The following is an 8,868-nucleotide window of genomic DNA, read 5'->3' on the forward strand; positions in this document are numbered from 1 at the left end:
CCAATTCGTGCCAAACTTTGTGGTTAGTGAAAACAAGCTCATTTAATATAGGAATAAACTTCAAACTCCTGCCGTAGAAACCCATCAAGATTTCCTTCCATCAAGTAAAAACTGCCAAGTGTATTTGATGCTGGGCTGGGTATATTGGAGCTTATTATGAATATCACTTAAGAGGATGTTCCATATATTCGGGGCTCTCCTGTTCTTGTAGACTTATTAAAGTATAGCCTCTCTTTAATGATCAGATTTGGCCCTAAAGAAGAGATGTGAAAAATGTACTGCCTCCTTTTCTTTGCAGAGGTGGGGGCTGTGAATGTGGAACACTGTAGATTATATCAGACATTCTCATAAATTGGTTAGTTTTGCTGAGCTACTTTTTCTCTCCTATTCTTTTTTGTAAGTGACCTTTCTCTTACTGGGGGAGAAGGATAAATTAGGAAATGTATTGATGCAGAAAAAATGGATAACTAAAACAATTTATTTTTAAAAATAAAGTCTAGACTCTCCTACTATGACTATGAGATATGCTTACGTAATTGATCCAGGTAAAACTCAACTTTGCCATCAATTATCAGTGCTTTCTCCTCTCTGGAATTACTTTGTATTTACTTGTCTATTTATGTATTGTGTTCTCTCAGTAAAATTTAAGATCTTTGAGGACAAGGACTTTTTCATTTGTCTTTGTTATCAACTGTGTATGGTACCCAACACATAGTTGGTGCTTAATAAGCCCTTGTTGAATGAAATTAAATTTAATTAGGAAAAACAAAAACAAAAAACAAACCCTTTATCTTTAAGATGTTACTTATGATGTTATTATCCGTATTTATCTCTCATAGAAGTCACCATCTGATATGTCTTTGGATTAGTTATTGACTTGTGTTTAATAAGTGCCATAAAAGACCTTTGAGACCATGGACCAGAAAAGGAGGTAAATTGGTCAGGTAGTAAGAGTGAAGGAAAACAGATTGATGACTAATGGGTAGCACTGGTTCCTATGAGCTGTTAAAATAACTAGGAGGTCCTCATGAGCACTGGGTAGATGCTCTATGGAGAACTATGGAGAACTCTAGGGGAATACATGCACAGGAGTTGCATAGGATGAGAAAGCATGGTAGAGTTATTATGCGTGCTGATGGAGGGACTATCCATGTAAATGAGACCATGCGTCCATCCAAGCATTGCTCTTGTATAAAAAACAGTTGAAACTATAGAAACAAATGGTGCCATGGTGTTCACTAAGCCTGTGTCTGTTCTAGGCCAGATCTCCTATATTATTCACTAGACTAGCAGGATAATGGTGTGATTGTTTTTTAAAGAGCAAGTCCTTATAATTCAAATCGATTTATTAAATGCCTGCTATGGACAAAGTACTGTGCTAGGTGCTGGGAATATAAGGATAGTAACAAAAAAATCCAGACTTGAAGGAGCTTACCTTTTACTGGACAAATACAAACCATAGACAGATAAGTAAATGCAAGGTATTTATAAATATTTAGGTCATGTGTTTGTTGAGGAAGAGAGAGTACTAAGGTGTGGGGGGGGGAGGGAAAGGTGGGGACCAGGAAAGTAACCTCTGTTAGAAATGGGGAAGTTTGGTGTGGATTGTAGGTTCATTGTTGCCTCAGGCATTAAGATAGTTTGCTACAATTTTAGTGCTAGGAATGGGACTCAACAATGAGAGAATATGAATGGCTAAAATACATTTTCCCCCTCCCCAAAAATTTTAAAGTAAGCTCAGCTACATCAGGCAAACTCAGCGTCCAACACTGACTGAGAGTCATCCTATCCTTAATCTGTGGAAGATTTAAAAAGCTGACACTGGGCTTTTATTTTATTTTTTGGATATTTCTCTAAGTAAGTTGTATTGACAGGCAGCAAGGTGGCGCAGTGGATAGAGCACCAGCCCTGCAGTCAGGAGGACCTGAGTTCAAATCTGGCCTCAGACCAAATACTTGACACGTGCTAGCTGTGTGACCTTGGTCAAGTCACTTAACCCTGATTGCCTCACTTAAAAAAAAATAGGTTGTATTGATGCTTTTTAGTGTTATATCACAGTAATTTCTGGATATTTCTACGTACACCCTTACACACTCCTGCATAGATGCATGCACCACACACACACACACACACACACACACACAGGATGCTGGAACAGAACAAGGGAAATATTTAACAAAGGAGAACGGCTTATCAAAAACAACCAACAAATACAGGGACTGGGTTTGTACTGCCCTTGTAGTCACCCACCTCTCTGCTTCAGGAAGGTATATTTCATTATCCCTTCTCCAAGACCATTATTGCTTTTTCAGTTACTCAGAAGTTGGCTCCTTTCTAGTGTTCTTTTCACTTTTATTGTTTTAGTCATTGTGTATATTGTTCTTCTGTTTCTGGATACAGAATTTAATAAGACACTGGAGTTGGTTGTGGCCTCCTTTCAGGGTAACTCAAGCTGCCTATTTCCTCATGGTAAAAGGTTTGAGACAGGGAATGGTTTCCAAAGGAAAGTGTGGGAAGCACCTGGGGCTTGAATGATTTAACACTGAACTTAGATGATGGGACCCTGGAGAAGCTATCTGTGGGCCTGAGAGGTGAAACCAGAAGCCTAGGAAAAGTTTTTCCCTGTCTAGGATTCTCAAGAGTGTCCAGGAAGGCCTTGCATGCAGATACAATTTTCCAAGGCTGGCACACTGAGTGGGTGATCCGTATAAAACATCTAATTGCCACAACAAATATGACTCAACAGCCCATTTGCTCCTTCTGTTCTTGTGTGGAGTTCATTTCATGCCGTGTTAGAAATTTGCTGTAATCTAAGCCTATTTAGTCTGTTTTCTTCCACTTTGTAAACATGCTTTTTCCATAGTTGCAAATGTCTCCACCATTATTTGTTTCAATTTGTAAATTGCACAAAGGCTTTAATAAACAGTGTCCTCACGCACACAGTCCTCTGTAGGCAGAGATCAACCAAGGAAAGCCTGGAGACAAATATGAAAGGAACCTTCCATGACATTTTGCTTATTCCAGCAGATAGGGCCAGGGTTCCAATGGTAAGGAATGCTTCAGAGTCCCATTCCATTAGGAAACAGAGATAAAAGAAGCATTTGTGATTAATAACATACGATACATAAGTGAAACATCCAAGACTGATTACAGTAGTACATTCAGCAGGAGAGTTGATTGACATGTCAGAAATGCTCAGGTCTCCTGCTAGGTGCTACCATATTGTATAAGAGTATCCTTCTTAGTAAATGGTGATGGCATCATGGGGACTCTCAGGCCTTGACAGGTTGGTTATCCTGGACTGTATCTCTTTCTTTTATACTCCATTTACTTTATTTAATTAACTGAAGCCTGGCTTTCCTTTGTGAAGTCCATACCTTTGGACATCCTCTCCTGACTGACTGCTTCTCTTTTCCCCCCTTATCTCACAGGGCTTAGGGTCTCCAGCGGTTGCATGAACATAGCTGTTTCCCATGCCAGAATGTTTAGGAGAGGGAGCTGTCCACAGCTGAAACTAATTCAGAAGAAAAGGTGGGATTAGCCCCAAATGGACACTAGTATAGTGACCCAGTGGAGTAAGTCAAATTGTAAACTTAACTGTTTGTATGAGTAAACTTTTTTAGATATCAGGTTGCTTAAACTCTCCCTAATCTTCCTGTTTTTGTCTTTGCCTCCCACTGCTCTGTCAATAGTGACCTGTACTCCATCCTATTTTTGAATTTAATTTTATTCCTTTCAATCAGTGAAAATCTGCCTTCTCTCCTTCCTATCTCTTTCTTCTTCCTGCCATCACCAGCACTGGGATAGTAAGAAAAAAAAAATCTCTTATAACAGACATGTATGTTCAAGCAAAACAAATTCCCACATTAGCCATGTCCAAATAAAATATGTCTCACTCTGCATTATGAGTGAGTAGTATGTTTATTGTGAGTCCTCTGAAACTGTGGTTGGTCATTTTGTTGACCAGAATTCCTGAGTTTTTAAAAGTTGTTTGCCTTTACAATATTGTTGTAATTATATTAATTGTTCTCCTGATCTCATTTACTTCATTCTGTATCAGTTCATATAAATCTTCCCAGGTTTCTCTAAAATGATCCCTTTTATCATTTCTTACACCACAATGGTATTCCATCATTTCATATACCATAGCCATTTCCCAATTGATGGGCACTTCCTCAGTTTCTAATTCTTTGTCCTCCAAAAAAGAACTGTTATGAATAATTTTGTGTGTTTTTATCTTAACCCCTGCTTCTGGTCTTTGTTGGCTGCATTGAAAATAGACTCTGTTGCCTTTAAGAGCCTCCATTTTGTTTCTAGCCCTTACTAAATGAGACATTACCACAACAAACTAAACAGGCTAGCTGGCTGGTATCCTGGAGGCCTGTATCATGAAGAGTTCTCCTCACTGGCTCTGCTCTAGCTCTGCCTCGTGAGTGAATCTGGGGTAAGAAACCATGTCTGTGTATGGAGTATTTATCATACTCCTTGCTTGCTGTTGCCATTTCTAGACCTGTGCTTTGTCACTATCACTCAACAACCTGTCCTTCTTTGAAATTTGTACCATCCAACTATGCCATCCTCTACTGAGCCTTGCCATTGTTGTCTGTTTAACCACCAAGATCTTCAACTTCCAAATTTTAGTGTCCTGCCTTTCTACCTCTTCCAATCCTTTTCTCCTCCCAAATTTGTTCTTCTACCCTCATCTTGACCTATGGTCTCCTAATCACTCTTTACCAGCACCCCCCTGCTCCCAATCCCTCAGAGTCTACCAGTCCTATTCTGGCCTCACTTCTCTCTCTACCCAGTCCTCACCCATTGCAGGCCATATCAACAGTGCTTTCTTCCACTGTTAAATCTCTTGTTCCCTTGATCTTCCCTTGTTTCTGCCCAGCTGACCTACAGTCTTGCTTAACTTTCTCCATCTATCTTCTTCACTCTTTTTCCTGAACAGACAAATCCTAAAAGGTAAGTCATGAAACCATGCTGACTGGGTCTACTAAAAATGTCTGGTAACTCTTCTCAACTGGACCCTCAATGTTATACAATAATCATTTTATTATTTATTTATTAACTACCATATCCCCCACAAAGACTATTCCAAACTTTGTTTCTTCAAGTTCTTAGCTGCATTTCTCCCTCTTCACTTTCAGGGGAGAAAAAAGCTTATATTTATGTACCACTTTAAGATTTATAAAGCACTCTATAAATATTATCTTCCTTAATCTTCATAATCCAAATGTCTCAATCTACATCATGAGTCCTCTGAAATCATGGTTGATCATTGCCCTGTGAGGTAGCTGTTATTCCTATTTTATAAATGAGGAAATGAGTCTGAGAGGTTAACTTACTTGGCCCAGGCCACACAGCTAGTAAATGTCTGAGGCAAGATTTGAATTCAGGCCTTCCAGAATCCAAGTCTACCATTCTATCCACTGTGCCACCTTGCTGCTCCTGAACTTCATCTACTGTTTTATTGAGAAAATTGAGGCCTTCTAATCTGAACTTCCTTTAACTCCCCTCCTCGACACCAATTTCTTGTTACTAATCCACTTGTCCTCTCCAATATTATAAAAAATGAAGTCCTCCTTTCCAAAATTAACTCTTCGCCTGTACCCTTGATCTTCCTATCTCCCCTATGACTTTGTTTCATGAATCATTTCCTTTTTCATACATCTCTGATTTCTCTCTTCTGCTGGCTTCTAACTTTCAACCTAAAAACATGCCCCTGCCCTTTAAAAAAAAAAAGTTCCCCTGAGCCTACTACTTCAAGCTATCATCCAATCTCTATTGTTCCCAATGCCATCAAAGTTATCTGCAGCATTTTATACAGTGGTCCGTCCATTCCTTTTGGACGCTGTTACCTACTTCTACACTCTTCTGTCCTGGCCTTTCCTTAATCTCTTTTGCTAGCACCTTTCCTGCTCTTTAAGGTGAGTGTTCCTCACCTGCATTAGGGAGGTGCAAAGCAAAGTACTATAGTGCCTGGCCCAGAATAAGCATTTAATAAATGCTTTTTGACTGATTGACAATGAGATCTGAAATAGATCATTACTAACTAGGGGAATCAGTGAAGGTTTTTATTGGTTTCCATGATATATCACTACATAGTTCTACTTCTTCCTCCCTGACTACTCCTCTGTCTCCTTTTCAGGCTTCTCATCTTTCTACTTCCCACTGAAGTGTGTTCTCCAGGGTCCTATCCTCAGCCAGGAAGACCTTTATTCATTCTCTGCACTATCCCTTGGAAATATCATTCATTCCCACCTTAATGCCTATGACTCAAGAATCTAAATTTCTAGTTCCACATTTCTAGCTGCCAATTGGATATCACTACCTGATGTCTCATTAACACTTCAGATTCAACATGCCCCAAAAGAAATCCATCATTTTCTTTCCCAGACCCTGCCCTTTTTCTGGCTCCTTTATTTCTGTGGTAGGCACTCCCATCCTCCCAACCATGCAGACTTAAAATTTCAGTAATCTTTGACTCTTCCCTCTCTTTTATCATCTTCATCCAGTCAGTCACCCTTTTTATTCCTGTCCATGCCTGAAATTTAGGTGAAAGCTCAGAGTCATCCTTCCCCACTTGTTCAGTCTCTCCCTTTTTTCAAGACCCAGCTTGGGTGCCTTCTCACTGCCCCTGCTGAAAGTGACTTCTCCTTCCTGGAGTTTCCCTTAACATTTTGTGTGGATCCCTTTGCTCTAATCACATTCTAGTTTTTATCATTGTTATTTATGTGTTAATTTCCCCAACCCACCCCTAACCCCTTGCTATTAGACTGTTAGTTCCTAGAGGAGCAGCAACATCTTTGTCTTATTTTATTTTAGCATCCTTACTGCCATGAAGAGTCTTCCACATATTAGATGCTAAATAAATTTTTGACCAATCGATTTGAATTAATTAATGAGGTGATATTGGGGGAAGGTTCTTCCTAGACCAAAATTAGAACAGGATCTGGTTGACCTGAAATATGAACCCAGAAGAGAAAGGAGAGGGAAATAAGCCCCTCTTTACCTTATTCTTCAATATAGCCAGCAACCTAGCCCCATAAGTTTGGTTGGGCATGTTCAAAGCACACTCAACCCACATCCTCCCCCCATTCAATGAACTATGTGTCTCTCTTGAAATATCTCATACCATGCCCTACATTTGGAGCCCTAAGAGAGAGTTCATATTATGGATATCCTACCTACCAATGTCTCAGACCATAGAAACATTGTCCTAAGAGTTCAACTCTGTGGGGATTTAGTATCACTAATAATATTTGGCAGTGGCAGTTTGTGAGTTTTCTGGTGGAATGATCTGTCATGCCTAGTCGTAAATAGTCATAACACGTATACTCTCACTCCTCAACCTTTGCCTTGACCAGTCAGTTGTTCTATCCATCTATTCGTCAGTCGGCCTTTCTCCACCATAACCATACTGGCCACCACTCTCCACTATTGTGCTGCCTTGGCTGCGCTGAACTGTCAAAACCCAGGCAGCCTCTTCTTCCTGCCCCTCCTCTTTCTAATCCCCTTCCCCTCTCTTCCTCACCCTACCTCACTGCAGCTATCTAGTCAATTTGCTGTTATTTCCATGGGTCCCATGAGACAGATGAGGAATTCAGTACTCATTGGGTGACATACTTGAACAAACAAGATCTTGATGCCTGGGAATTATGAAAAGGAATGAATACACTGGTTTCCTATGACCTGGTTCCAGAAACCAAAATCATGGATGCTATTTAGAGGACATGCAGATGATTAGATGATTTTGTTGGTGCAGTTCAAATACTAAAGATTGTAAAGGACGAAGCAGGAGCACATAAGGAAATCTACTCATATGTTATCCAGGAACTTAGACCAACTTTAGATGAATTGGGAATCTGTGCTCTAGAGGAATTGAACCTGGACAAAGCATAAATTCCTGTGGATGATCTTCCTAAGGATTTATTGGCAATGCTACTTGATTATATACATTTACCTGGATATACTAATGATGAAACATTATTTGAGTATGTTTTTCTTTGTTGAATCCCAGCCTATATAATATTTGCCTGGACCTTAATAAAAAAAAAGAAATAGTTTGAACTTTAAAAAGTAGCTATAACATATTAGAACTGGAAGGGATCTCATCAGTCATCTAGACCAACTTCCATGTCTTAGGGTTAATCATGCTGAGGCCTAGAGAGAGCCTAAGATAGCAAAGCTGGGAAACTCACATTCCCATACATATCCTACGTGTCTATGTTGTCTTCTCAGTTCCCCAGACAAACCTGTACAACCCGATCCCTCTATGATGATGATAATAGTAATTCACATTTACATAACACTTTTAGGTTTGCAAAGTGCTTTACATGCATTACGTTATTTGATTCCCACAACAACCCTGAGAAGCAGATTATCATCCCCATTTTACAAGTGAAGAATGAAACTCAAAGAGGTTAGATGACTTATTTGGGTCATATAGCTATTAAGTGTCTGAGGTAAAATATAAACCCAGGTCTTCCTGTGTCTAAATCTAGTTTTCTATCCTTAATACTCTGCTTATCCCTGTGCCCCTCTTCCTCTCACAATAGCTATGTGTTACACTTATAGCCTCTATGTGCTTATAGCATAGTATATCCTCATAGCTTCCCCCTAATTTTTCTGGATGAACGTTCTTTTTCATACTCAGTTCTTAGGTGGGATGATAATAATTCTGTTCTCTAGAGAAACCAGGCCATGGTATTTGAGCACCTTAGGCTTTATTTCAGAATTGTATTCTCCTTATGTTAGTCTACTGGAAAGGGGAGGGAAAGGGAATAAGCATTTACATAGGTGCCTAGGTACTGTTCTAAGCACTTCACAAATATTATCTCATTGATCCTCACGACAACCCTGTGA

The 8,868-nt window shown here is 39.6% G+C and overlaps 1 protein-coding gene across 9 annotated transcripts in view; it reads left to right on the forward strand.

Moving 5' to 3' along the window:
* Nucleotides 1–8,868, forward strand: part of BCAS3 (BCAS3, microtubule associated cell migration factor) — a 781,854-nt gene that overhangs the window by 618,476 nt on the left and 154,510 nt on the right. The window lies entirely within an intron of this gene.

This window comes from Vombatus ursinus, unplaced genomic scaffold, assembly GCF_900497805.2.
Source record: "Vombatus ursinus unplaced genomic scaffold, bare-nosed wombat genome assembly UNPS02014797.1, whole genome shotgun sequence".
NCBI classification, from domain to species: Eukaryota; Metazoa; Chordata; class Mammalia; order Diprotodontia; family Vombatidae; genus Vombatus; species Vombatus ursinus.